This window comes from Mustela lutreola, chromosome 3 (assembly GCF_030435805.1).
Source record: "Mustela lutreola isolate mMusLut2 chromosome 3, mMusLut2.pri, whole genome shotgun sequence".
NCBI lineage: Eukaryota > Metazoa > Chordata > Mammalia > Carnivora > Mustelidae > Mustela > Mustela lutreola.
In genome coordinates, this window is record NC_081292.1 from 4830067 (window position 1) to 4857978 (window position 27912).

The window sequence follows — 27912 nt, forward strand, 5'->3', positions numbered from 1 at the left end:
GCAATTCGTGCCCTCTACAATACCCACCACCTGGTACCCCGACCTCCCACACCCCACTGCTTCAAACCCCTCAGATTGTTTTTCAGAGTCCATAGTCTCTCATGGTTCACCTCCCCTTCCAATTTCCCCCAACTCCCTTCTCCTCTCTATCTCCCCTTGTCCTCCATGCTACTTGTTATGCTCCACAAATAAGTGAAACCATGTGATAATTGACTCTCTCTGCTTGACTGATTTCACTCAGCATAATCTCTTCCAGTCCCGTCCATGTTGATACAAAAGTTGGGTATTCATCCTTTCTGATGGAGGCATCATACTCCATAGTGTATATGGACCACAGCTTCCTTATCCATTCATCCGTTGAATCAAGACATACAAATGGCTATCAGACACATGAAAAAATGTTCATCATCACTAGCCATCAGGGAGATTCAAATTAAAACCACATTGAGATACCACCTTACACCAGTTAGAATGGCCAAAATTAGCAAGACAGGAAACAACATGTGTTGGAGAGGATGTGGAGAAAGGGGAACCCTCTTCCACTGTTGGTGGGAATGCAAGTTGGTGCAGCCTCTTTGGAGAACAGTGTGGAGATTCCTCAAAAACTTAAAAATAGAACTTCCCTATGACCCTGCCATTGCACTCCTGGATATTTACCCCAAAGATACAGATGTCGTGAAAAGAAGGGCCATCTGTAGCCCAACGTTTTTTAAAGAGAGAATGTCCTTTCCTTGAAGTGTCCATTATTGCTTTACTTAACATGTTTTTACAGAGGACTTAATCTGATTGCCTCTATGCTGGAGTGGACAAGGGCAGCCTAGAGACACATGCAGGCTCCTGGAAGGAACTAGCGCCGCAGGAATCAGCCCTTTGCTGGTGGTGCCGGAGGTCTGCTAGTGAAACAGAGAGGAGGGCTGGTTTCCCAAGACTGCGAGGCAGTCCAGAAACACTTCCCAGATGGAAAGATCTTGGATCTGAGCCCAAAGGAATGAATTATCCGTTGTGGGGGGGCAGTGAGGAAGCAGCATCAGAGCAGAGGGCCGTGAGTGAAAGGCTGTGCCACATTGGAGCGCTCCAGGGAGTCTATGTGGATGGACACAGAGCTGGGAAAGTCTCCCAGAGCCCGATCCTGGGAATGCTGTAACCTGCTTGGCCACCGCAATGTCGCATGCTGGGGATCGGCGTGAGAGGGTGTGTCCTTCCTGCTGCTCTGTCTGGGATGAATTGGCGGAGGTAGAACTGGGACAGAGAAGGGGGCTGCAGGCTGGTGCAGTGGTCCACTAGCAAATGGAGGAGAGGCCTGGGCAAAGCGGAGGTGAGGCAGGCAGGGGAGAGAGAGTGGATGTCCTGGCTATGACTGAAGTAGAAGGGAAGGAGCTTGAACAACAAGCACACGTGGTGGGTGTGAGTCATGGGACATCAGGGTGAGCTAGCTTCTAATAAGGAGAATTGGCAAGTGTGATTCACGCTAAAGTGTGAATGGTTGAGATCATCCATTTTGGGTGACCCTACTTTAGCCATTTACACTTTTTAAATGAGCATTTAAGTCAAGGAATAGGACATTGGCTCTTCTCGCTGCCCAGAATATCTTTGATCCTCTTTCATCACTCTTTCCTTTGGAAGAACTCCTATTTATCCTTCAAAACCCACTCCAGTGATAATGGGTGCTGTGAAGCCTTCCTTTACCACTCAGTTGCCCTAATCCACTATTTTGTCGCTCCTACATGTGCACTTTGCACAGACCTCTGCTGTCTTGTCTGAATGTAATAATTGCTTCATGAATCACTTTGCTCCCCTTAAAAGCATTCCACGAGGGCACAGTCATTCATCTCAAGGCTTCCAATTAAATGGCTCCAAGGACATTTTACCCTTCTTTCCCGGGATGAATCACAGTTGTCACCTTGAGGAAGTGGACAGATGACAGACAGGCTTGCTCAGGAACCAGAGTTTTAAGCAGGAATGGGATTGGGGACCCTTGGAGTGGGCTGCCAGTCTCCAGAGCTCTTTGCCATTTTCTTGCCTATGCCCTCCTTAGGGATGTCACGTCATGTCACATGGAAGTCTAAATCGGGAGGATTAGGAGCTGAGAGGTCAGGGCTCCACATGCCACCCGGGCACCAGAGAGAGTTGGCCTCTTGGGCAGATGCTGTCACTGTTCGATGCTGTCTAGCGTGCCAGCAGCCTGTCAGATACTTGTATGACAATCGCCTCCATTGCACACTCTCTCAAGAGCTGGCAACTGAGTACCATTCCCGTGAGGAGGAGGTCACGGGAGAAAACATGGAAGCTGGAGAGCCAGACGCTTATGTCGAGGCTGATGTGTGTCCTGTATCTGTATTTGGTCCTTCATTTGGTAAGCATCATATTGCGTGTCTAACCTGTAGTGCATGCTAGACTCTGGGAGTTTAGCTAAGCGCAAGGTACACATTTAAGAAAACACACCAATATTTACTTAATAATATTGTCATGAACGTCAAGGAGCTGCTATTATGCGGAACCTGGCCTGGCTTTTGGTACAGAGGTGCTTCCCTGAGTAAGGGAAATTGAGGCTGTGATGTGAAGGATGAGCCACAGCCAGAGGTGAGAGGGGTTCTTAGGGCTGCCCTGTACAGTTGGGTCTGTTTCACACTACACAAAGACACCTGGTGGAGCAGGTGAGTTGAGGCTGAAATGCTGCCCACTCTCCACATGCCAAGCTGTGCATCCATGGGGCTGTGTCCATCCAGATGAAGGACTTTCCCCCTCTCCCGTTTATCCACTGAGGAAAGAAACTCGGGTTAGCACAAAGGCAACCTATAGACTAACAGTGGCCCTGGAAGAGGGAGAATGTTTGAGCTAAGTGTACTGTGGCAGAGGCCCTGGGGTGGGAACTAAGGGATGTGATGAAGGCTACAGCCCTGGCCTGGGACGTAGTGACTGCAAGAGGGACAGGTATGAGTGAGCTTCCTGAGGTTGGGGCTGGTGGGGGGGCGAAGGGTAGATGTCCCCTGCAGGGACCTGCAGACTGTGTGCTAAGTGTAGGAGGCTCAGCTCCCAGGAAGACTGACGAGCAAGCAGGGCATGGATGGGAAGCCCCCAGATGATGCCTGGTGGGGCATTTGGGGCTCCACACACCACAGCGGTGGGAGCTGCTCTCCAGAACACCATCAGCTTCACCCGCAGCACCCACTCCCCCTGGGGTCCCTGGGCCAGGTAGCACCCTGCATGTAGCCGTGCTAGCAAGATGGTGGTTAAGAGGGGAAGCAGAGTTCAAGTCTCCAAGGCCCTTGGGAGGTGTTAGATCTGTGTCCAGCGTTGTGTGAATTTGAAAAACCGTGTCTGAACATGAGATGTTTCACTTCGAATGCTGAGTTCAAAACCTCTGAACCGTGTCTTGTTGAACTCCACCGAGAATACTGATCATTCATTTGGTTCTTTTGGCCGTCTGGCTGGGCGGATGTCAGCCAGTGCATGCAGAGAGGCCTTTCCTATTTAATGTGGTCTCAGCAGGAAGGACAACGTCATGGGAGCCGGGATTTTGAGCCTCTAGAACCGGGTACCCCCAGTGCTGGGACCCCCCCCCCCCCGCCCCACAGAGAGAGCCCAGGCAGAGGGACCAACTCCAGAGATGCAGAACCTTGGGGTGTGTGGGGTGTGTGGGGAGGGATCGGGGAGTGGCTGCCACATTCCCCGCATTCTCCTGGCCACACCCAAGGACCACGTTTCCCAGCCACGCCTGCAGTTCGCTTGAGACTGTGAGACTAGGCTCCGGTCAATGCAATAGGGACAGAAGGAATGCAAGCCTCTGTCCTCCTCACTCTCCCAACACCTTGCTTGATCTTCTGGGCTGCTTTTCTTTGATGGTGCTCTCAGGAGTCACGTGTTTGGGACCGCAGTGGCACATAACCAAAGAACCCAGGTGAGGAGAGCCCACAGGAGAACCACACACGAGATCCACGGACCGGTATCCGACTTTGGGAAAACACAAAAAAATAAAATTATGTAAAGTACCTGAGGTTTATGAATGGGTAATCACAGCAGTTAGTGCTACTTTAAGAAAAACCCTGTTGTCTTCTATGGTCTGGCCTTACCAGAATCCTAGAAGCTTGGCATGGGCCTAAGGGATCGGGAATCCAGAAGTGGAGACTTCGCAGTCGGAAGGCAGAACGTGAATGTTGCCTGTAGCTGTGTTTGGTGAGGGGTGGCAGAGACCGTGAGCTCGGGAAAGAACTAGCTGTCTTTCACGCAGATGAAAGAGAGGACAGAGAAAACCCATGTGGACATGTGGGACCCGCAGAGGTGGAAAAGCCTCTTTCTTTTTGAATAAACACATTGAGGTTATTTGAAAAACAAATAAACAAAAACAAAAACTCTGACAGACTCCTGAGAACACTTCTCAGTTGAATGAAGCGACAGTGGCTTGAGGCAAAAACCAGATTCCTGTCTCTGCTCTCCTACACTGAGACCCAGAAAGCTTGAAGGCAGCAGCTTCTTCATTTCTATAGAGACCTGGGAGCCAAAACCCCCCAAAACAAACAAACAAAAAAGACAAAGAAATGCAGACTTAAGAGCCCAAGGAAGACTGGAAAATAGATTGACAACCTACCAAATTTTCAAGAGAATTGTGTTCTCGAAGAAACCGGAAGCTTGGACTGCAAGACTGTTTGGCTATTCAGGCCTAATCGGAACCCCTGGGCCTCTGTCCCCGCATGTGTCCCCCAGAGACCATGCTCCGCCTGCCACCCCAGCCTCTCGGAGGGCAGACCCAGGGGCCAGGGGTTGCGTGGATCCAGGGCGATGGACCGGAGAGTTCCACCGTGGAATCTGTGTCTCCCTAGAAGCCTACAGACCTCCGTCTGTCAGACATCCCCTACTCTTCTCCATCCCTCATGGGAGTGTCCCTGTCAGTTATGGCTCCGTTTCCACCAGTGCCCACTGCGAAGGCCAGTTAACTAATACTTTTAGGTCTCTGGTCATTGGAGTACTAAGAGCCCTATCAGACCTCGTGTCATTAGTACCTTCCACCACCCAGAAATCCTACAGCTGAAACACAAGGCAGGGAGCACCTGTGACCAGGGCCGCCCCGCTTGCCTTGAGGGTGTTGTAGGTGTGGGGAGAAGAGTGAAGCAGAGGTGGTGATCAGGAGCCAGAGGTGGCCAACTGGCTGTGTCCTCACCAACCCTGTTTCCCTTCACGTGCGCAAGTGAGGGTGTTTTGCCAAACCTCCACTGCAGTTAGCTGAGGGCCATCTGCCTGGGTCCAAGCCCATGGAATACCTGATTATTGTTCCTTAACGATATTCTGCATGATGGCCCAGGCTGTCCACTTATTCTGCGGCGCCTTTGCAGAGGGCGTGTCAGAGGTGGGAGTGTCCCAAGATGGGACTCCCTTGGATCCCTGAGTCCCTGCTTATGGGAAAACTGCCCCCAACACGGCCACCCCATGGTCGCCTTCATATGGGTGATGACTCAGCTTCTGCAGTGCTGTGCACAGAGAACTCAGGGCTAATTTTTACTGTAGTGCTGTCAGACCTTCCCTGCCTCTGCCTAGGGGTTTCTGGAGAAAAGCATCCATGTAGATCAAAGACCAGAAGTCTGAGGCAGAAAACCTCTTTAGAGACTGCAGTAGTGTGATCTTAAGATCCGGGGTGCATGGCGGGGTTTAGTGGAAGAGGGGTCAGATCGCAGAAGGTCTCTGATGCTTTCGGTCCGGGCGTCCTTCGTGGTGATTCCTTTAGACTCCTAGCAGGCCCCGTGCTGAGGGTTCAAAGGAGGGACACCCTGCAGGTGGAACGCGGGGAGAGAGCTCACAGGATATGAACTCACTGACCCTCTTAAGTGACTTCCTCCAGGAATGAAAACCCCCAGCAACGGACTGGCTGTTGGGGGACGGTGGTGTGGGCGTCTGTGTGAGTGTGGTGTGCACACACGTGTACATGTGAGTGCTTACACGGGCACGTGCACTTATGTTTGCAGGAGAAATGAAGCAGTTTCCATACAAGTAGTCATGTTTGGTTTTGAACCCAGTGAGCAGAGGAGCAGGACTGTGCACACCTATTTCCCCGAGGCCTCTGCTTCTCTCTCCGTGGTCTAAGATGTTACGTAGCCCAGGCAGGGCCCATGCTACAGGTTGGCTGCTGCAGAGAGTCCCGGGAACCAGGGGTCATCAGGGCCCCTCCCTCTGCCTGCCTGCCTCCATTTCCAGTTCTTGCCCTGGACTAAAGACCAGCATCCGGTTTTGAAAGGAAAAGGGAGATTGAGGTAGGTAGTCTCAAGGGAGGCCTGTGTGCTACACACCCCAGTAAGATGGCTCAGGGCGTCTGTTTCCAGCTCAGCCTGTCAAAGCCAGGTCTATCCACTGCCAACATGTGCCCGTCAAGCTTCCCGGCTTCCCTGCTGTTGGCGTATGTATTAACATAGGTACAGACATCAGCAGTCCGACACAGTCCTACCTCTCCGGAGCTCGGTGCTGGTAAACAACCTTGAACATGGCATTAGGCCAACGGCAGAGAGAGCCTCTCCCTGGGGTTGCCCCTGCAGCTGGGAAGTGAGCAGCGGTTATAAACCAGGTGTGCACAGCAGAATCTCCTGGGGAGCCTTTTTAGAATATTATACCAATCTGAGCTCTACTCCCAGGGATTTTGAGTCAGCACCACTAGGCGGGGGTGTAGCCCACCGCATTTAAAAAGCCTCCCCAGGCGATTCTGATGCATCCTCCGTTGAGGTCCCCTGGAATGGACCAACAGGTACAGACTTTGGAGTTGGACACACTTGGGTTCCAACCCAGGATCTGTCACTCTAGTCTGTGAGCCCCTCACCTGTCAGCTAGCGATAATGCCCACGTAGAGTGCTGAGATCACAGTTCCAGAACAGCCCTGGCTGGACGGGGGATTTGCCTAGTGTCTGTCAAGAAGGCAGTGGAAAGTCCACCGTGTAAACGTGCGCATATTCTCTTAGGGATCTGTTCCTCCAGAAGCCTCACAGTTCCTCCCCTCTCCTCCACCCAGGAGGCCTTGCTCTGGGCCCCAGGTCATTTCTTGCTTACTCTTACCATTGCAAACTTTGTATTTCCTTGGCCTTGGAAACACGACGGAGCCAAGCCCTCCCGACTTTGAGCTGCGAGACCACAGGTGTTGGGAGCAGTAACTGACCTCCAGAACAGCAGCTGCCCCACAGAGGGACCCCTAGTGAGGAGCCGTTGTCACAGGGCCATGGTGCTCTCGCCGCACTTCATCCTGTTTAACGCCCGTGGTAACCCTCTCAGCGAAACCTCATCACCTGCGGTTTGTTCACAAGGAAACTGAGGCTCAGAGAGAGGATCTTACGGGCCTCCAGTCACACAAATAGAAAGGGGCAGAGGAGAAGCCTGTGTGGCAGACTCTGTGTGACACCCCTGTGCTGTGGGCTTAGCCTTAAAATCTGTATATGGGAGGACCTAGTCCACAGCCTAAGGAACCTTCTCTCTCTCTCTCTCTCTCTCTCTCTCTCTCTCTTTTTAAGATTTTATTTATTTGAGAGAGAGAGAAAGAGAACATGAACCAGGGTGGGGTGTCAGAGGGGGAAGGAGAAGCAGACTCACCACTAAGCAGGGAGCCCAACAACGTGGGGCTCAGTCCCAGGACCACAGGACCATGACCTGAGCTCAAGGCAGTCACTTAATGATTGCCCCCCCCCCCCGCCAGGTGCTTCAAGAAACTTCTGTTTTTAACAGCAGCCTCCCCACTGCCATGCACTGTTCCTCAGTGGCCTTTCCCTCACCTGCAGCTTGTACAGAACATTCCTTTCTCCTAAATATAGCAGAAATGCTCCCTGAGCCTGTTTGCGCTCATAACTGTTCCATCTGAGAAAATACAAATTATAATTTGAGCATAACTATGCACTGAAGAGTTGAAGACTTGGCATGAGTTACCAAAGAGAATAATTTTATTTTCTGGCTCGAAGAAGTCCCTGGCCTGGGAGCAAAGAGATCCATATTTAAATTAGACTCTGCCATGACTAGCTTTTGTCCTTGAGTAATTCAGCAAAACTTCAAGACTCCGTCTCCCTTGGTCTGTAAAGTAGTAGTGATACTTGTCCCCGTTCTTCTTTAACATACTCAGCAACCTGGCCACCTCAGGACATTCTGGGACTGTGTTAACACTGCAGTGAGTAAGACACATGCTGTCCTAGCCTCACAGACAAGCAGGGCACTGGCGTGGCCCCTCTGCGGGATATATTAAGTACCTGATAATATCAGTAAGTCGTAAGTTATCACTGTGATCAGAGTGCTAAAGAAGTAGAGCCAACAATGCTCTTCTGTCCTTTCTGTCTTCACATGTATGTCCTTTCTTGGCACTTCCTAGTCCTCCCCCTAACCCTGTCCTGCCTTCTTGTTTGGCATCTCACCCCTCCCTCTGCTCTCATCTCTCCCCTGCGGAGTTGGCTTCCTCCTCTGACCCTCTTCTCTCTGCTTCTGCCTCCTTCCCAGCTCCCTCCCTCTTCCCCACATCTCCACCTCCCATCTCTACCTCCCCTCCTTTTCCTTGCTGTCACTCCCTTTGCTGAGAGCATCTCTGTCATTTTTGCTTTTGTTTCTACCATTTGACTTTTCTCCTCATTATGTCTTGTATTTTCCTGGCTCTTTGTGTGCCTGGTAATTTTTGATTCAATGTCAGGCATTGTATTTACCTTTTCATGTTCATTATATAAATGATATAAAAATATAAACATATATTTATAATAACATATATAAATAACATGTACGTATCTATATATATACAGAGAGAGAGAGAGAGAGAGAGAGAGAGAGAGAGAGCTTGGAAGTGGGATGCATTTAAGTTATTTGGAATCAGTATGATCCTTCTAAGGTTTCCAGTTAAGGTTTGCTGTGAGGGACCAGACAAGTCTTTCCTCTAGGGATTATTTTATACAGCTGCTGAGATAGTGTCCCTCTGAGCTCTGACCATGGTCCCATGAATTTTGAGGTCTCCCACTCTGGTCTGTGGCTGCACCCATCATTCCCAGCTGTGTACAAGCTCTGGTAATTGTTGTCTCTTCTCTCATTTCTAGAATTCCGTCTCATGATTGCTGGGCCTTTCATCTCCTGAATTCTCAGCCCCATCTCCTTGACTCTGGGGAGGGGGTAAGGGGCTTCCAGGATTTGCATAAGTTCCATCACCATCTTAGATCATGTCCTGGGAAATTCCTGCAGGCAGTATGTTAGGACTGCAGTAGAACTCGCTTCAGTTGTAATCTATGCAGCCTGATGACCAGTGTCAGAAAACCCTTACATCGTGCTTTTATGTAGATTTTTAGTTTTACAAATGACAGTGTAACTTTGGTCTCTGTTACTCATTTTTTTTTTTTTTTGCCTCAGTCGCCCCTCCTTCCAGCCCCATTTTGGTAGAACCTTTAAATATGGTTGTAGGTACAGATGCTGTTTCTGCTCTTATTGTATTTCCTGTTTCCATGTAAACCAGGAGCTGAAATCTACATGAACTATTTGAATAGAGGGCTTGAAGATTAATTTTCTAGGAAGTCTTTGGGGGGTAGCGGTCTAGACACACGGCTTCCTCTTATCTTCACCGCCACCGCCATTGTGGTCATCCATGTGCTCAATACACTTCTAAGCTCTTTACATTGATTTACTCATGTAATTATAATGACAGCCTCTGAGCCAGATTATTATTCATGTCAGTTTTAAGACGAGGAAAGGAAAGTGCAGAATGTTCACAGAACCAGCTAGCGGGCAGCGTCTAGAATATGAACCCAAGCTTCAGAGAGTCCAGGCTCCACTGTGAGGGTGTTTGCTTCTCACTAGCAGCTGAACACCGCAAGGCCTTTCCAGGCTGCCCCACAGGGGGGAACGGTGCTGCAGCTGCTGACCAGAGTCACGTTTGAGCTGCATTTAGAAGGAACCCAGGTCTGGAGGACACAGCGAGTTGTGTCTAGAGTCCAGGCTAGAGTGATGACCCAACTATGAGCCAGGAGGTTCTTGTCATCTGTGGGTAACCCAAACATTTATAACCCAACTTACAGACCTGTTGGAGCACCTGCGGTGTCCACCGTGGACGCTGGGGCCACGTTGCTATGTTCTATTCTGGACTCCGCTGCTCCTTGTGCATCAGCAGGGGTGGGAGGGTGTGTGTGATTCTAGGCAAGTTGCATATTCTTTTATATCTGAGGCAAACTCATCTTTAAGATACAAATATTACTGTGGAAAACTCACAGGTTTGGGGTGAGAAGTAAATGAGTTAATGTATTAAAACCTGTAAGATAGTGTGAGGCACAGGACAGCCTCCCATGAGCTGTTACACCATCCATTTTCTGGTAACTGCTGATCCCCAGCACAGGGGTACCTGCATCTTTCATCCAGACTAGCTCCTAGAGGAAGGAGGCAGAACAGGCAGGAGGCCCTTATGGCAATCCAGGCCGAAACCCAACCGAGGGAATGAAAGCACGAAGTGGGGGAGTCATTTTTACAGGAGAATAAATAGGTCTACATGAAGGAAAAGTCCAAGGGTGACTCCTTCTTTTTCTGATGAATTAGGGAATACATGGCCTTTCTCAAGTTACCTTAAATGGCTCTGTTGATATTTTCTTAGTCTTCATCTCAAATATTTAACCAGATTTGATGTACTTTACTACATGATTGCTGAGGGCTCTCCCTGAGTTGCCTAGGGCTCTGAGCATGACTCTGGTCCCTGGCAGGCTTTTGTAAAATGACTGAAGGCAGGAAGTCCGTCTTCTGGGATGAAATCTTCCAGAGGTCGTTTCTGGGCTTGGCAATTGAAGGAATCACAGGAGGACTGGATATTGTGATCCCTTCTCCACAATATCAGCCTGTTCTCCCCATCAATGTCCTCTTTCTTCCCTGAAAAATGAGCAGGACCGAAGGAATATTCCAGACCCCACACTTTGTATCTCCCGTGTTATGCATAATTCAATGTGTTTGATAGTTTCTATCATCTTGAAAAATCACTTTTCAAATACTGAAATAATAAAAGATCCATCAAAGAACAGTGGTGTAATATTACCTTCTGTTCCCATAGAGACCAAGTCGCTGGTGTTCGGCTGGGTGATTATTAATGGCATTTACCCGTGTACCGTGTGTTGGCTCCGCCCGGGAAGTAAGCCATGATTCTTAATCACCTGCAATGTGTTCAACCCATTTCAACTTATGTTTATTGTTGGGATCTTAGAAATGGTTTTATTTGTTACTTTGGTTCAATTTCATTTTCTTGAAGGGTGTATTGCCAATGCCAGGTAAGCTGTTGCTGTGTTGCTGAGGCTAACCATATATGGGATGTGTGTGTGTGTGTTCAAGAGAGAGAGATCATTGAACAGGGTCTCTCGAGTGCAGGCCCAGTGACCGTAGCACACACCAGGAGGCTCTACGTGATACAGTGCTCAGTTTCTGCAAACATCATGTCTATGGAGTCTCCCATGATCTGCCAGCATTTCTCAGTGTGAGGCCTGTGTTGCAGGTAGAGAAACTAAGGGTCTGAGAGGCTAGGCGTCTTTCCTGAGGACAGGTATTTGCCCACCTCCATGTAATTCCAAAGTCATGCTCTGTGCCTTTGGTGTGTTGCACTGACTTATGTGGTGGTTAGCAACAGAACACAATGCTAGCCCCACGCACTGTTCTCATGGTTAATGTCTTTGCACTGACCAGCACGTGGTGAATATTGAGTAAGTGGGAGTGCTTGTCTCCTGTTTTCCTTCTCTGTTCTTCCCCCCACCTCCATTTTTAGCACAGCTACAATTAGAAGTCATAGAGGTAGAATTATTACCGGTTTTGCTCATGGGCACAAAAGGTTTTTGGTTAACTCAAAAGCTACATTTGGATAGATTTGATTTTTATTTTCTGCCAGAGTCTCATTGCTCACATCTTTGGAATTAATCTGTTACCCAGCTTCCATAAACACGAAATTTACATCCATCAGAGTCTCTCGATTATCCTTGGCATGAAAGGGTGTAGGTTAGGTGTACCTTCCACAGATAGTCCCGCTGTCACTTAGAAGAGAGACATCGTTTTGGTTACAGGAATGAGAATTCTCTAGACTTAAAACCCTGCCCAGAAGAAACACTCACATTTTCTCTTTTCTTCCCATGGCTCTTTCATAGTAACATCCTATATCTTATCTTGTCCCCAGTCTGTCCCCCTCACTGCCAAAGCATCAAGAAAGGGACCGTGTCTTTCTTGAACACTGCATAGGTAGTGCCTTGGACATGGGGGTGTGCTTTCTCCTTCTTCCTGTGCAAAACCGCGATGAGGGAACAGAGGAGTAACCAGGTGATGAAGGGACATGCAAGGCTGATTTTTCCGCATCTTATGGAGGAGGTCATTGAGATTCCCAAATCAGTTCTTCCAACACTGAAGCTAAAAGCTCTTTCCACTGTACCGTGTTGTTGTCTGGATAGGAGTCTCCAGAGATACATGGGTAATTCTAGCCAGAAAGCACGTTTTCCACGTAGCTACCACTTGTTTAAATGTAGATTGCAACTTACCAGGTGCCGAAGGGTGGTGGCGCTTCTGACGACGACGTTCATGACAGCCAGTGCCAGGCTACCGCGGTTGTAACTATGGTGTCATCGGGAGACAGGCACTGAGACGTGGTGTTATTTGTCCCAATTCACACCGCTAGTAAGTGAAGAAGTTTGCTAGACTCCATAGCCGAGGGCCGGAGTCAACTCTGGAACCCACTAGTTATGGGGTCTCTGGCCTCAGTTACCCCCTACAAAATCCTGAGCCATGTGGCTCTCTTCCAAAGACACGGTTCATGCTACGTGAACGTGCTTCTTGCGGCGCCTGCCAGGACACAGGCTGCTGTGGGTAAATCAGACCGTGGGGAGCTGATTCTCCCTCTCCAGCATCTCCTCCATCACTAGCTGTCCAGCTCGGTACAGAATCTGTGAACAGCTTCCAGGCACCACCTTGCTCACGAGCGAGAACAGTGGAATGACCACATCTCTTCCTCCAGTGCATGAGAAAGGCAGAACATGAGACATTCTTTTTTTTTTTTTTTTTTCCTTCCTGTTTTCCCCTGGTCCATCTTTCAGGATCCAGAATGAATATTCCTTTCCCCAGAAGGCTCAGCCTGACTGCCCAGACTGGCTCACTGCTCTCACGCTGCCCGCGTGGTGCCCAGCCCACCCCACTGGAGACCGTCGTCTGTCTTCGCTGTTAAACCAAAGGCCCTGGGGCAGACCGTTGGCTTCCTTACAGGGTGGCGGTACTGGAGTGGGCGAGCAGCTGCTCTCGGCAAATGCCAGATGCTTGAGTGCTTTAAAGTCTGATCAAAGTCGGATCCCTGAGTGCGGCAGAGACCCCCCCCCCCCGCCCTTGCCCTGAACTCACTCCCTCGTGTTGATGGTAGATCGTGTTGATGATGGCTTCATAGCTGGTTTTGCTGGAGTCACTTACAGCTGTTGGGGCGAGCAACCCCCTACCAGCCCTCGTGCGGATCTCCTCTTCCTCAGGTAGACCCAGCAGCGCAGCCCTCTGGAATCTTGTCTTCCGGCCACGGTGGGGGGGCAGACGGGCTGCGTGTCTGCAGGCCTGGGCCATGCTGGCTGTCCCTTTCACTGTGGCCGCCGTCTGCTCCGGGATGAGCTACTGGAGACAATCTCATTCCTCGGTGACTCTCGCCACTCTCTCTGCTTCACTGGCTGCTTTCTCTGTGTAGCGAAGAATCCGGCTCCGTATCGATCTCATTCACTTTCCCGGGAGAACTTTCAGCAAAACTGATGCTCCCCACAGCCGGAAAGTCTGCTTGCGGCGTCAGGGACTCCTCTAACCCTTGCTCAGCCTTGCCTCTGGGCTGGGGGCCTTCGGGGCGGAGGTGAGGGAGGCAGCACGCACGGCTCACGCCTCCCTCCCAGGACACCCGACCTGCCCTTTCTGAGAGTCAGCACTGCTGTGACCAGCTGTGGGGCCATGATCCCTGAGCTTCACTGTGCTCTCTGTCCCAAAGGCCTTTGGCCCTGGTATTACGCCGAGTCTCATCACAGCCCCAGGATGGGTTAACCCTTCTCATAGAAGGGGAGCCTGGGCCCCGAGGGCAGGTGCAACCTGCTGAGGCTTGTCCCTGGGTAATCTTCAGACGCTGGATGGAAGCCTCCCAGTCCCAGTGTTTGGTGCGCTACCCGCTGGCTGCCTCCAGCCATCCCAGCAGGGACTTCGCGGAGACGGTGCAGGGCTGTGGTTCCACGGCTCATACTCGGGCCGCACTGTGAGCTCGCAGTGAAATGACGGAACAATATTAGCTAAACTTGGCAGAGTTCTTACTCTTTTCCGGCCCGTCGTAAGGCTGCGCACACATTCTCGGATTTACTCTTCCCTCGCCCCCTGTGAAGAAGGTAGTAGTTGTTCCCCCGTTTTACAGATAAGGAAACTGAGGCCTGTAGAGATCTGTTGGCCCCAATCAGGAAGGTTGTGAGTGACGGCGCGGAGGCTCTGGAGAGTTCATCTCAGACGCTGCATCTCCTCCCCTGTTCCTGGGACCTGGAACTGGGTTCGGGGCTGCTGATTCGAGTGAGTCTCCAGGAACCTCGGAATCATCCTGGGCCCCTTCCTCTCTGACGCGCCGATGCCGGAGATGGGCTCCCGCGGACTCTGTCTGTAACGGATCTTCCTATCTCCGTTTTCACACTTCTCGTCCCTCTTCCGCTGCCTGTGCGGACGTTTCCCGGGGTACAACACATAGCTTCCAGAATTAGCCGCTTTCTTTGGATTCTCTTCCCTCCGTGCTGTCTTCCCGTGGCTCCCACGAGCTGGTGAACCTGAAAATCACTCTCGTGACAAAGAAGAGAGGCCCGGATGCTGCCTTGGGCCTCAAAACCTAGCCCCATTTTCATAGGTTGTCCCCGAAAGCACACTGCCGACATCATCTTGATTTTGCTTTTCCTTCGGCCCGAGGTTGGTCTCACCTATGGCATCTTCCGCCTCCAACTTTCACCTGCTGATTTCTTTTAAATAATAAGATGGCGTTTCCCTGACCGGCTCCGGAGGGATGAAGCTGCCTTACTGGGCGCCGCGTGGCCTTGTGTGTACACTTGATCCTAGTGCCTACCGAGCTGGACCCAAACCGACCGTCTCTGCACACACACCGGACCTCATGGGCCTTGGATCCAGAAATCACAGGCCAATAGTCCTCTTTATTCCCTGGCCTTACCTGAAAACAACAGCCACTTAAAGACTCTTGAGTGAACGCGGGCATGAGTGACTTGGGCACGACATTAGCATTTCCTGCACTCTCTGTAGTTCGAGAATATCACCGTTTGTAGTGACACTCCCCACGACCAGGCTCAGAAACATCCCCAACTCTTCCTGGCAGAGATTTCTATGCCTGAGAGTAGAAGGATTAGTAGCAGCGGCATTTGAGTGGAGGAAATGATGGAGCAGCTCCTTAAAGGGAGGGGTTCTCATTGACTGGGAGCAACAGTGTGGGGCTCTATCCGGCCGTCTGGGCCACGGGTGCAGGGAGGTGAAGGCGCCGAGCTTGGGGGCAGACAGCCTGGGTGCAAGGCCAGGCTCGGGGTCCCAGCAGGCTGGTGTTGGGCAGTGAAGGCCCGGTCAGGTGCAGCCGCAGGGCCTGGTGCTTTGGTGTCTGGAGTGGAGGCTTCTGGAAGGGAGTGGGAGCCACTAGCAGAGTCTCTGGGTTGGGTTGGAGGCTGACTTCCGGCTGCAGGGTCCAGGGCTTATGGGGCGCTCACATCCATCAGCCCCTCCTGTTCTAAGCGGGCCCAGCCCCGTGGGGCTTGCTGCCTTCTCTCTGCTCTCTGCGAGCCCACGGCCCTTGCGGTCTGGACAGCCTGCCACTGCGCCCCATTTCCTTTCAGTTCTTATCCCCTGCCCTTCTCTTGCGTCAGTCCCCAAGCGGCAGCTTGCCAGGGAGATAAACCCCCCCGATACTGGATCCTCCACAAGCTAAAGTCCTATCCCCAAAAGATGTTTCTGCCAGATCGGAAAGCCGAGTCTCAAAGAGTTGAAGGCATCCCTTAAAACAAAGGCAAATTATAGGACATTGAAAACAGTGGACAGAACGTAACCGCCCTCTCCCGTTGCTCCCTCTGCCCGCCTCCCGTGACTCATGAGAGTGACCTGCCGACGAGGAAAGAAAGCCGAGATGACGCTCTGTGACACCAGAATGGGATTAGTGAAAGTAATGAATGAACCACCATGATAATATTATTTTATTGTTGCATCTATTTATGAAGTAACCAAATGCATTAACCCCTTCCAGCCATTTGATTTGTTACAGAACCAACCCTGTCAACAAGCGTATGTTACAGATGGTATCGCATTCCGAAATTGTGTTTAATAGAGAGACTTGGCGTGTCTACGGGGCAGCTCTGGCGACGTTACGGTTTGCAGAGCTAGTGTCTCAGTTTGGTTTAATCCTGATGATGGACCAGACGCTCGATCCACACGACACGCCATCTCCCGTTTTTCAAACATCACACGTAGTGACTGCTGATTTTCAAGAGATGTGAACACAGCTGATCAAGCTGGAGAAGAGTATCTTTTTTTTTTTTTTTTCTCTTTTCCTTCAAATCAGAGCCTTCCTCCAGCTAGACTGGAAAACTGCGTTCATCAGAAAGGTGTTTGGGGTTTTGTGATGATCTGACAGCTAAATGGCTTGTTTGGTGTGAGCTGTGTAATGTTCTCAATGAGGTTAAATATTAAGAATCCAATTTGCCAACTGCTAGCAGAATTGCTGAACATTGCGCACCGTTCGGGGAATTGCTCTGAAGAACAAATGAAAATAAAATACCAGAAACTGGGAGTGCCAGCGCTGGAAACGTTTCGGTAGATGGACCCGGCTCCTTCTACCGCAGCGTGCTCGGTGTTTCCGTGCTGGCGCGATGTTATCGCCTGCGGTCACCTCCCTTAAGGAATGTCAGGTCTGCAGTGTCCTTGTTAGTAAACACAGAGGTGAAGGGACCTCTTCACACTGCTTGGAGGCTCTGTGTGCGATCCTGGAAGGAGAAGGGCCGGAGGGTCACCTGTGCTGGGAAGACTGTCGGGAAGGAGGTTGTGGCCCCTCTGACTTCCTCTTTCTGTGCCTCGACCTCCTCTGGTCAGAGAGGAGCCGGGCAGCGTGCACACAGGTTGGGCGCTGGTGTGGTGGCCGGCATCCTCACTCTGCCTCGTCCTCCCTATGCTTCAGGACTCGGTCATCTCTCCTGACACCCCTGCAGCCTGGAGGGCCCACACCTCTTGGCTGTCCCCCGATACGATGGTCTGTCCTTTGCCGAGTGCCCATTCTTTGGCAGGTGCCCTTCTAAGCACCTTGCTTCTGTGACCCGTCTTCGTTGCTCCTCACCACAGCGCTTGGAAACAATTGCCTTTGTTATAGGAGAGCCAGGAAAGGATCACAGATACACGGTGGACTGTCTACCCCATAAAGGTGCTCACTATATCTGACAGAGCACTACCGTGTAATAAGCCATGAGTAGAGGCAGACCAGCATGGACAACAAGTCAGATGCCCCAGCCCAGGTCCAGAAATGTCGCAATGCAATGTCAACACAACCGTCTTCATGGCCATACATTCAACAGCTTTCTCTTGATCCTGAGGCAAATCAAGTAATAAGTCTTACACAGATTTTCTTGTTTGGTTTCTACCATGGTCATGATCATCCCGGTGACAGCCCTACTTGCCTTGAGCTGGTTTCCTATAGAAGTAAACATTCTAATGTAGTAATATGGATGCAGTGGCCTCCCATTTGCCTTAATAATCTCTTGGAACAGACTTACCTGTTTCAGCAGGGGACCCAAGTTCACTGACCATCTTCTACAGGGAGGCAGACGTTGGTAGTAAGAAGGAGTGTGGGCTCGGGAATCATGCTCTCCTCACTCAAGCAATAGCCATGCCCTGCCTGTACTGACCATCTGACCTTGAGATAGGCTGTCACCACCTCACTCTTGGACATGAGTCTGGGTGCTCTGTGCATCTCAGATAAGGAGGCTTCTGAGGAGACACATGGCTGCTTATACATTTGCTACCAGAACAAAGAATCCATGTTAAGTGCTGGTCTGTCTGGTCTACCTTCCACCTTCCCTACAGAGCGAGCCACATAGAAAGAGACCACCAGATGTGCCAGGAGGAGAGCCAAGGACCAAATATACATAAGCGGCCTCATAGCCCCCAGTTGGAGAGTAATTACAGATGCTGAGTTTGTATCTGCCCTGGTGCTAATTGAAGGGATTTGATGCCATTCATAATTAAAATCACAGAAGCATAAAATTTGATGCCTTGAAGAGACCATAGTGAACCACTCCAGCTTCCACAATAGAATCGGTTACAATGGTCATGAAGTCCCACTGTGGTGGACCACTCGCTCATCCTGCAGATACGTTGGCATTTATGGTCTAGGAACTGGCTCGTGGGGATGGGAGTAGTGACTGCCTGACCCTTCCTACAATGGACAATGAATCCAGCATTTCTGATGACCATTATCCCTGTTCTCACTGTCTTGCCCTCAGTTAGGAAGACTTGGATTCTGGTGAATTTATAATCGTGCCCTGTAGGATGGAAGAACATAGCTGTGCTATTTTGGATCCCTGAACTTGTCTCTTAGTAATTATGGGATCAAGGGCCATTTACTTAATCTCCCCGGGATCATTTCACTTTTGTAAGTTTACATGATGATTTCAGCTTCCCTGAGGTTTGGAGGATGAGATGCAGCATCTAGTGAGAAGCCAGCATCCTAGAACAGAGCTTCAACGTAGGCCTTCCCCTCTCCCCTTGACAAAAGTACTGGCACACATTTGGCACCCTTCTTACGCATCTCTGAGTTCCTGAGAATTGAGTTTCAATGAACGTGGTATACCTGATCCTCCATGACCAGATCCCATCTGTCCACCTCCCACCATGTCCTGCTTTTCTCTCCTGGACTCATGTGCCTTAGCAACATAGCATAGACTGTGGTTCCCTGACCTTTACTTATTTGTTCACTCTGTGTCTTTGTTTGTGGTGGTTTCTTGCTTGATATGCCTTCTCTTATCCCTTCTTTGCCTACCTAACTATCCATTCAAGATTCAGCTGCAGCATCATCTTTTCTAGGAAGCCTTCTCTGCTTACACCCTTCCACACACTCAGCATCATATGGTTTCTCCTGGTTTGACACCCACCTGCCATTGTGCACCTGTGTCCTTGGTTTTTCCAACTGGAGGATATGTTCCTCCATGTGGGGCAGTGCAAGCTAATCTCTGCAGCTCAAGTTTTCGTTTTTTTTTTTTTTTTTTTTATTTCTTTCTATTTATTTTATATTTTATTTTATTTTTATTACTTTATTTTATTTTATTTTTTCAGTGTTCCAGAATTCATTGTTTATGCATCACACCCAATGCTCCATGCAATACATGCCCTCTTTCATACCCACCACCAGGCTCACCCAACCTCCCACACTCCCCCACTCCAAAACCCTCAGTTTGTTTCTCAGAGTCCACAGTCTCTCATGCTTCAACCCCCCCCATCCAATTTCCCCCAATTCACTTTTCCTTTCCTTCTCCTAATGTCCTCCATGTTATTCCTTATGCTCCACAAGTAAGTGAGACCATACAATAATTGACTGTCTCTGTTTGACTTATTTCACTCAGTATAATCTCTAGTCCCATCCATGTTGATACAAAAGTTGGGTGTCCATCCTTTCTGATGGAGACATAATACTCCATTGTATATATGAACCATATCTTCTTTATCCATTCATTCATTGAAGGGCATCTTGGTTCTTTCCATGGTTTGGCGATTGTGGCCATTGATGCTATGAACATTGGGGTACATATGGCCCTTCTTTTCTCTATGTCTGTATTTTCACTATCCAGTAGTGCAATTGCAGGGTCATAGTGCAGGTCTATTTTTAATTTCTTATGGAATATCCACACTGTTTTCCAAAGTGGCTGAGCAAACTTGCATTCCCACCAGCAGTGTAAGAAGGTTCCCCTTTCTCCACATCCTCTCCAGTACACATTGTTTACTGTCTTGTTAATTTTGGCCATTCTAATTGGTGTAATGTGGTATTTCAATGTGGTTTTGATTTGAATTTCCCCGATTTCTAGTGATGATGAACATTTTTTCATGTGTCTGTTAGCCATTTGTATGTCTTCTTTGGAGAAGTGTCTGTTCATGTCTTCTGCCCATTTCTTGATATGATTATCTGTTTTGTGTGTGTTGAGTTTGAGGAGTTCTTTATAGATCTTGGATATCAGCTCTTTGTATTGCCATTTACAAATATCTTCTCCCATTCCATTGGTTGCCTCTTTGTTTTGTTGACCGTTTCCTTTGCTGTGCAGAAGATTTGATCTTGATAAAGTCCCAAAAGTTCATTTTCATTTTTGTTTCCTTTGCTTTTGGAGGTGTGTCTTGAAAGAGGTTGCTGTGGCCCATGTCAAAGAGGTTACTGCCTATGTTCTCCTCTAGGATTCTGGTGGATTCCTGCCTCATGTTGAGGTCTTTTATACATTTTGGGTTTATCTTTGTGTATGGTGTAAGAGGATGGTCAAGTTTCATTCTTCTATACATAGGTGTCCAATTTTCCCAGCACCATTTATTGAAGAGACTGTCTTTTTTCCACTGTGTATTTTTTCTTGCTTTGTCAAAGATTAGTTGACCATAGAGTTGCGGGTCCATATCTGGACTCTACTCTGGTCCAGTGGTGTATGTGTCTGGTTTTTTGTGCCAGCACCATGCTGTCTTGGTGATCACAGCTTTGTAGTAAAGCTTGAAATCAGACAATGTGATTCCCCAGTTCTGTTTTCAAAAAATTTTATGTATTTATTTAATGGAGACAGAGTAAGCAGAAGCAAGGGGTGGGGCAGAGAGAGAGGAAGAAGCAGACTCCCGGCTGAGGAGGCAGTCTGACGCAGGGCTTGATCCCAGGACTCCAGGATCATGACCCATGTTGAAGGTTGATGCCTAAACCACTGAGGCATGCAGGCGCCCTTGGAGCTCAAGTGTTTATAGCATAGGGATTGGCACTCAGGAGGCAGCAGAAACAGAGTAACTGGGATCATGATGATAGCCTGGAGCTGGGCTGACCCCGCTGACTTGGTGAAGAATATAAAGAAACCCAGTGGGGCTCTAAATCATAATCATAAATCATGTGAAAATGTAGTTCTCTAAAACCAAGTAAATCTATTTTAGCAGTGTATATGCATTTACCAGAAACATCACAGGTGTTAAGGTAGCCTACAAGATGGTATGAATTATTCAGGGCCAATACATCAACTTATTTAATTACTAATGAATTGTTACCTTTTAAAGTTCTAAACAGGTCCAAAATCTCTTGGTAATACAGGAATTGGCTAGTTTACTAACTGAAATGCCATGAGTTGTATTAGCGGCTCTTCATCATGAGTCTTACGGAGTTCTTACCTGTAACGGTTGTGAGACTAAGGCTGCTCGTCTGTTGTGCTCTGAGGTAGAGAACTACCCCCCATCACCCTCACTCTTCCCCATGAAGACAGCTATGTCCCTGTCCAAGGTGTTAGAGCTGAGAAGTAGCAAAGGTCAGACGTGACCCCCAGGCCCTCGGGTCATTCCTGCAATTCCAAGTCCACCGAACTGGAACTCTGTATGGGACTCTGTTGCTTTGCCCCACAAAATATAAGCACATCACAGTGATGTTGAAGCAAGATGAATGAAAATGATGTCTTCTAAAAATTGCTGTTTGAAACAGGTTTATGCACAAGAAAGAAAATAATATTTAGGAATCAGTAATGAAAACAATGGCCACTGGTCTTCTGAAGCCCTCTGCCCAACACCAAGCAGCTGTCCTTGTGGGCTCCCTCCGGTCCTGAGGACCAGGCAGTACCACATCCACAGTGGGACACACTGGACAGCAACGGAGCTGCATCCTCAGAGATCAGATCTGCTGTCGGGTGTGAGGGGGACTGGAACGTAAGAACATCTCCTCTCCACCTGAGTCTTGAACCAATCCGAAAGGAAGATGATAGACAAACTGGAGATTAAACTAAGAGAAGACCTCATTAGGTCTTTGATCAGGGGGCTCCTGGATCTTGAACTCCAGAATGAACTACACTGGACAGAGGCAGGCCTTCCCAGCAGAGCACCTCCTCCCCCAGGCCTCCGCCAGGGCCAAGGGTCGGGGAGGGGTGTGGCTATCAAAAAGAAAGACAGGGAAGAACCCAGCTTTTTATCCCCGACTCACCGTGTCCGACAAATGGGCAGAGAGGAGCCAGATGTCATGCCGATGGGCACCCGTGTGCATGGAAAACGTAGCTGGAGTGGAGAAGCAGGGTTCCATACCCACGTGTGCCTCTAGACCCCCTCGCTGGGACCCTCTGTGACCGCTTCCCACGATGGCCCTTTAGAGGGCTCTGGCAACTCCTCAGTGTCACAACGGGGCAGTGGCTCTCTTCAAGCTGTTGCTTCAGTCAGCCTCATGGACGTGTTGTCCCCTATGTGAAGGCAGCTGGGAGTATGTGAATTCTCTCCTGTCCCCGATTCCCAGGAGGGGAGCTGCAGGGACAGTGGTCATACCGAGGGAGAGAATCACCGAGCCACATTCACTTCTTTCGTGGCCAGAGCCACACAGAACTGTCTGGTCACTCGTCGGTCACTTGTGTGACCCTTCAGTGCTGGGGGGACATGCAGGGAAGGCAGGCAGCAGGCACGGGATACCGAATGGAGACGTGCCTGGACGGGAATGTAACCAAGACCAGGGCCTGTCCACTCCCTCACCGACCCCCAGGCCCTACCTGCTCCCCTCTCTCCTGCTCCCGGAACCACGCGGGCTGCTGGGAAGAGAACAGTCAGGGCAGCTTAGATCAAGTCACACTGGTGTGAAATCATCTGTGATCTCTGTATTTCAGCTGTTTGGGGGAAGAGGTGTTTGGTGGTCAACCCGCAGCTAATCGCCGCAGCCTATGTGTGGGGGCAGAGAATCGGGCACTGCTCCCCAGGAGGGCAGCGGGCTGGGGCCGACCAGAGGAAAGAATGGAAAGATGAAACTATTTTCTGGGATCCCAGCTAGTGGGTTGCAAAGTAAATGCCAGACCAAACGGGTTTCGATTCTCTTTGGAATGTATAGAGTGGGGTTCCTTTGAAAACCCGGGCCCTAACAGGGATCAGAGGCTTCACCCTTCTGCAAACTGGACATGGAAACACAGGCTAATACTACATAAACCTCCTCCGACCCAGTTCCCTGTGTAAGCTCAGGGCTGTGAGGCTTCCTGCCCAGCCTGGGTCTGAACTGTTGACCCAACATGTGCCCTCAGACCTACAGATGAGTTACTGCTCTGGGGTTCAGTCTCCCAGGCTACAAAACGGGGTGGGGAGAAGACATAATTGTACTTGTTTTATAGGGTTGACATAAGAATGAAATGATCAATACATGTAGAGCACTTAGACAATGCCTGGCATGGACAAGGTCAAGTAATAAGCATCAGCTCTTATTAATGTTCTCGTCATTTCCTCATTGATTAAATATATGATAATAATGAAAAAAAAAAAAAAAAAGAACCCTGAATTATCAAGAGGAGGGATCCAGGGACCAAAACATAATACCAGGCACACAGCAGGCATCTACTGACTAGTGGCTACTATTAATAGAATTCTAGATGGTGAGGTCTGATAGAGCCCGCATTCCTATTTCAAATAAATATACAGAATATTAAAACCCAATTCCATTTATGTGTTCTCCCACGATCGGAACACAGAAGATGTACTGATAGTTCGGTACCAAAATGTGTCTTAACTTCCTCGGTATGTTTGTATTAAATGAAAAGTTATCAGTGCTTACCACGGGCCAGATAAATATCGGGTTGTGTACGTATCTCGTATAAAGCATAAATAAGTGTGTTTATATAAAGGACACAAAGCTCCAGAACATGATTTTTTGTGGCAAGGTAGCAAATCCCTAATTGTGGGAAAACCCACAGTTCTCGGAAGGAGGCGGTGACGGTGACCTGGACTTTCCCTCCAGGCCCGTGTCTCTTGTGTTCTTCAGGACCAGCCTCCGTCCCCCGCCAGAGGAGGCAGCAGCTCCGTTGTCCATTTCTTCTTTCTTTCCTCATCAAAATCGTATGTGCTGTTTCAGGTCTAAAGACAAATGACGAACTGCTTCTGCCTTCAGGGTGTTGAGGGAGGTTGGAGACATCATGGTGGTCCTAGGAGTTGTGCGCAGGACCCGGGACGAGGGAGAGAGGAAGAAGCTTCACAGAGGAGAGGACGTTTGACCCAAACCTTGGTGGCGAGTTTCAGCCACCCGGAGGACAGACCCTTAAAAGGAGAAAAGCAACTAGAGCTCTGTTGTGGGGCAAGATGTGGCAGAGGAGCCGGACATGTCGGGGGAGGGGGGCTTCCGGCTTCGAGGGTGATGCCAAGGAACTCGAGCTCTGTCTTGCAGAGAATGGGCAATGCCGTAAAGCAACTTGCACATGCTGGGGTTTTGGAAGGAAGGTCAGCCCAGCACAGTGGGATGCTTGAATCATTAAAGTGAACAGTAAAGACTCAAACGACGGCAGAAGCAAGACTCGGTAGAGGCAGAGCCTCCAAGACTTCCTTACGGAGTCTGAGGCGAGAAAGAAATTTGGAGTCTGGGAGAATGTCACAGCTGTCGTACATGTTGGGCCAAATGGGGCCACTAAGGAGACCAGAGGAAGAGAAGGATTGGGTCAGGGCGATAGCAGTTAGCTCCTTGTGAGCTGTCTCTGACGACAGGCAAGCTGCCCAGCCTGCACCCTGGAACAGAGATCGAGAGCCCCGGGCAGGAATTAGGTCTGGAGATGCAATGCGACCTGATGGGACCTTCTTCTAGAGGAAGGTCAGCGTTGATGGCAAGCCTGAGTTCTCTGTTGTGTAGTGAAGCAAACCTTCCGAACACCGGTAAGTACTGAGTGTGACCCAGGCACTCTCGGGAGCACTTTGGCTGTCCTGCGCTCCCCACTTTCCACTGGAAACGGACACTTCAAAGGACCAGGGCCACCCCGGTCACACCGTTCGTGAGTGGCTCACCCATGAGCACAGCCCAGGCCTGCAGGCCTCCAGATCCTCTGTTCTAATCAAACCATGTCCCAGCAGAGCTCCCAGAGAGCTTCCTTTGAGTGAAAATCCATTTTGCGTAGGTTTCTAAGTGGATCATTGTTGACGTTCAAGCCGTGTAATCTGTAGACACGTTCCTGGAGGCCATCAATGGGGGCCTCTTGTCCCACCCACTGACATGACCCTGAGACGTTGCCCAAGTCTGCGTTCTACCAGAACGGTCCTGCTTGATCCTCAGGAGACACCGTAAGAAGCCGTGTCATGGCCATGCCCTCCTTATCCGCCGCTGCGTGCCTGCTCTTTGCGGGCTGGGCCCTGGCCTGGAGCTTCCCATCGTGAGTTCAAGCTCAGCCTAGTGTTCTGCCGGTCTGGTATGACGCCTGCGTGTCATTGAGGGTTTCCTTTCCAGACGGGGACCGGGCGACGGAAGGCAAGGGGAGGGCGGTGCTCGACGCTCCTTTCGTGGTGTGGGGAGATTGTGCTTTTCGGGCCGCCCCGAGCAAGGCCCATGGGAGCGTGTGGGCTGTTCCCTGCTGGCCCACGCTGGCTGCGCAAGCCCCCAGAGGTCTTGCACACTTTCTGCAGCAGCTTGCTCACTTTCAGAAAGTTGTGCTGTCGACTCTTATACGAAACAAGCTTTGTTGTGTTGATAATAATCTCAAGCCATACGTGTCTTTCAGGATTTCTCCTGAGGTTACTGTCTTGACTTCGTATTACCTCAATAACCACATTGAACCAATGCTATGGAAATTCCCCAAAGATTACCTTATGTGTCTCTTGAGAAAAATCCGTATGATGTTGGTATCTAGTTTTATTTGTCATTGTCTTATTTAGATTCAGTTGGCCAAATGTGGAGTACAGCATCAGTTTCAGATGGAACATTCAGTCATTTGTTGGTCAATATGACACCCAGTCACATCTAGTTTTAAAAGTCAGAGTTAATATCAGACTTCCAAGACCCCTTGCTCTCACTGGGTCCCGAAGCTTTTTCACTGGAGGCATCGGTGACAAGGAGATTCCATTGTGAGCAGGACCAGGAAGCAGGAGGTCCAGGGCCGCTTGAAGCAGTCAGGTTGTGAGCTCCCAGCTCCTCCATCTGATGCTTTTGTTAACCCCATCTGCTTTCACTTCTGCCTGCTTAAAGCTACTGGAGGCCCTGCAGGACTTAAATTTATGTCTCAGTCAAAGCGGACAGGCCTGGTGGCACATCTGTCCTCCACCAGGCCTGGTATCCAGGGCTTCTGTGCACTCTGGGAAGGGACTGTCCCCGTTTAGCACCTGAACTGGAGAATCACTTCTTCTGCAGGCAAAGCAGCGTGACCTTGTACAAGTCATTTGATTCTTTGACCCAGAGTCTTTTGATCTATGAAACAGAAATTGGAGTTCTTACCACTTATTTGAACTAATCAGAAAGAGCTTTGGGGGCATGATAAGGGACAAAAGCAAGGTACAGAGCCGTCCAGAGCATTTTCCAACTCGTGCATGTCTCTGTGTGTGTTTCCAGGACACACATTCATATATTAAGTGCATGTAAAACATCGATGCCCATACACATATGGGAGTATTCTAGAAAGATCCACAAGAAATTAATGGACTGTGGGGATGAGGCAATTTATGTTGTGTTTCCTTTGGTAATATTGAGCTTTTTGCTATATGCATATTCTCTTTGAAAGTCAGAAGGAGAGCATCTGCTCTGTATGCTGTTTGTTAAACACCAGACGAGGTCAAGGTAACGGGAGTATGTAGACGCTTCGTGGACAGTGGCGTAGGTCTGGGGAGTTCCCCCCACACACACCCTGTCGTGCACAGCTCTGCTCGTCCTTCCACAACTGCATTGACCTCTGTTCCTAACATGCTAGGAAGGAGGAGGAATGCAGGTTTCAGGGGAGTCCACGGGGAGCGGAGGGTCCACTGAGGGTCTCTCAGTGGCTGTGGTGGTGAACTGCCCCTCCCCTCCTCAGACCTGAGACATTCATTCCCTCACATGCTGAGGTTGTTGGTAGCCAGTGGCAATCGATCAGGTCTCTTCCTGGAGCTTGCTCTGTCGGACAGCGCTGCTGACCAAGGCCACACCTCCTCCCAGGGTAACCCACACTCAGTAATGGTCAGTGCATAGGTGCAGAGACCCAGCCCCTCCTCCAAGGCCACCGGTCCCTGCAGCTCCTGAGCGCCCCATGGGATAGACCGGGGTCTCTGCTGTGTAGCATGGCAGTGTCTTCTTCTTAGGGACCTGACTTAGGACCATCTCAGACCTAGGTGACCCCTGCATCACGGTTTCCTGATGTGGAGCACCCTGTGTGACCCTGCGTGACCTTCCCATCATGACGCCATGATTAGCACGAGTACGACACACCCACGATCGTCCACACTCGTGGCACCATGGGGACTTCAGATGACATACAGATGGCCATTGACCTCTAATAGACCTGTCCTTCCCCTATGGACCAACTCAGTCCTCTCTGATGGCAGCAAGCAAGGAGACCAGATGAGGCAGGAGGTGGCCACATCACCAGCCACGGAGAACGCGGAGGGGGGGATTGTCCCAGCTCCCCATGTGGAGTTCCCTGTGGCAGGACGAGCAGGGCTTCAGGGGATCATGAAGAGCCACTGGCCTCCTTCACTCGTGGCTGCATGAGCTGTGGATGGACGGGCAGGGCCCACACCCTTGGAATTCTCCAGCCCAGGACCGGCACCCTCTTCCTCTGCTGCCTAGGCCCCTCCCTGAGGGCTTCCCTTCTCTGCTCCCCAAACCAATCCGTTCTGAAATTCACCCCAAGACGTCATATCTTCTCCTCGGCCGAGTCTGGGTCTCCAGGTGCACTGTGGACGTGGCCACCTTTCCCTCATCGCACAAACCACATGGGGGTCCAACATCTGCAAGCAGATGCCCCTGACACCGCACCCTCACATCAGTCTCCCAGCGCCTGCGCTGTGGTCACCGCG

General features: G+C 50.0%; 1 protein-coding gene across 1 annotated transcript in view; it reads left to right on the forward strand.

Moving 5' to 3' along the window:
• Window positions 1-27912, forward strand: part of FAM135B (family with sequence similarity 135 member B) — a 279227-nt gene that overhangs the window by 205848 nt on the left and 45467 nt on the right. The gene's annotated exons all lie outside the window — the stretch shown is intronic.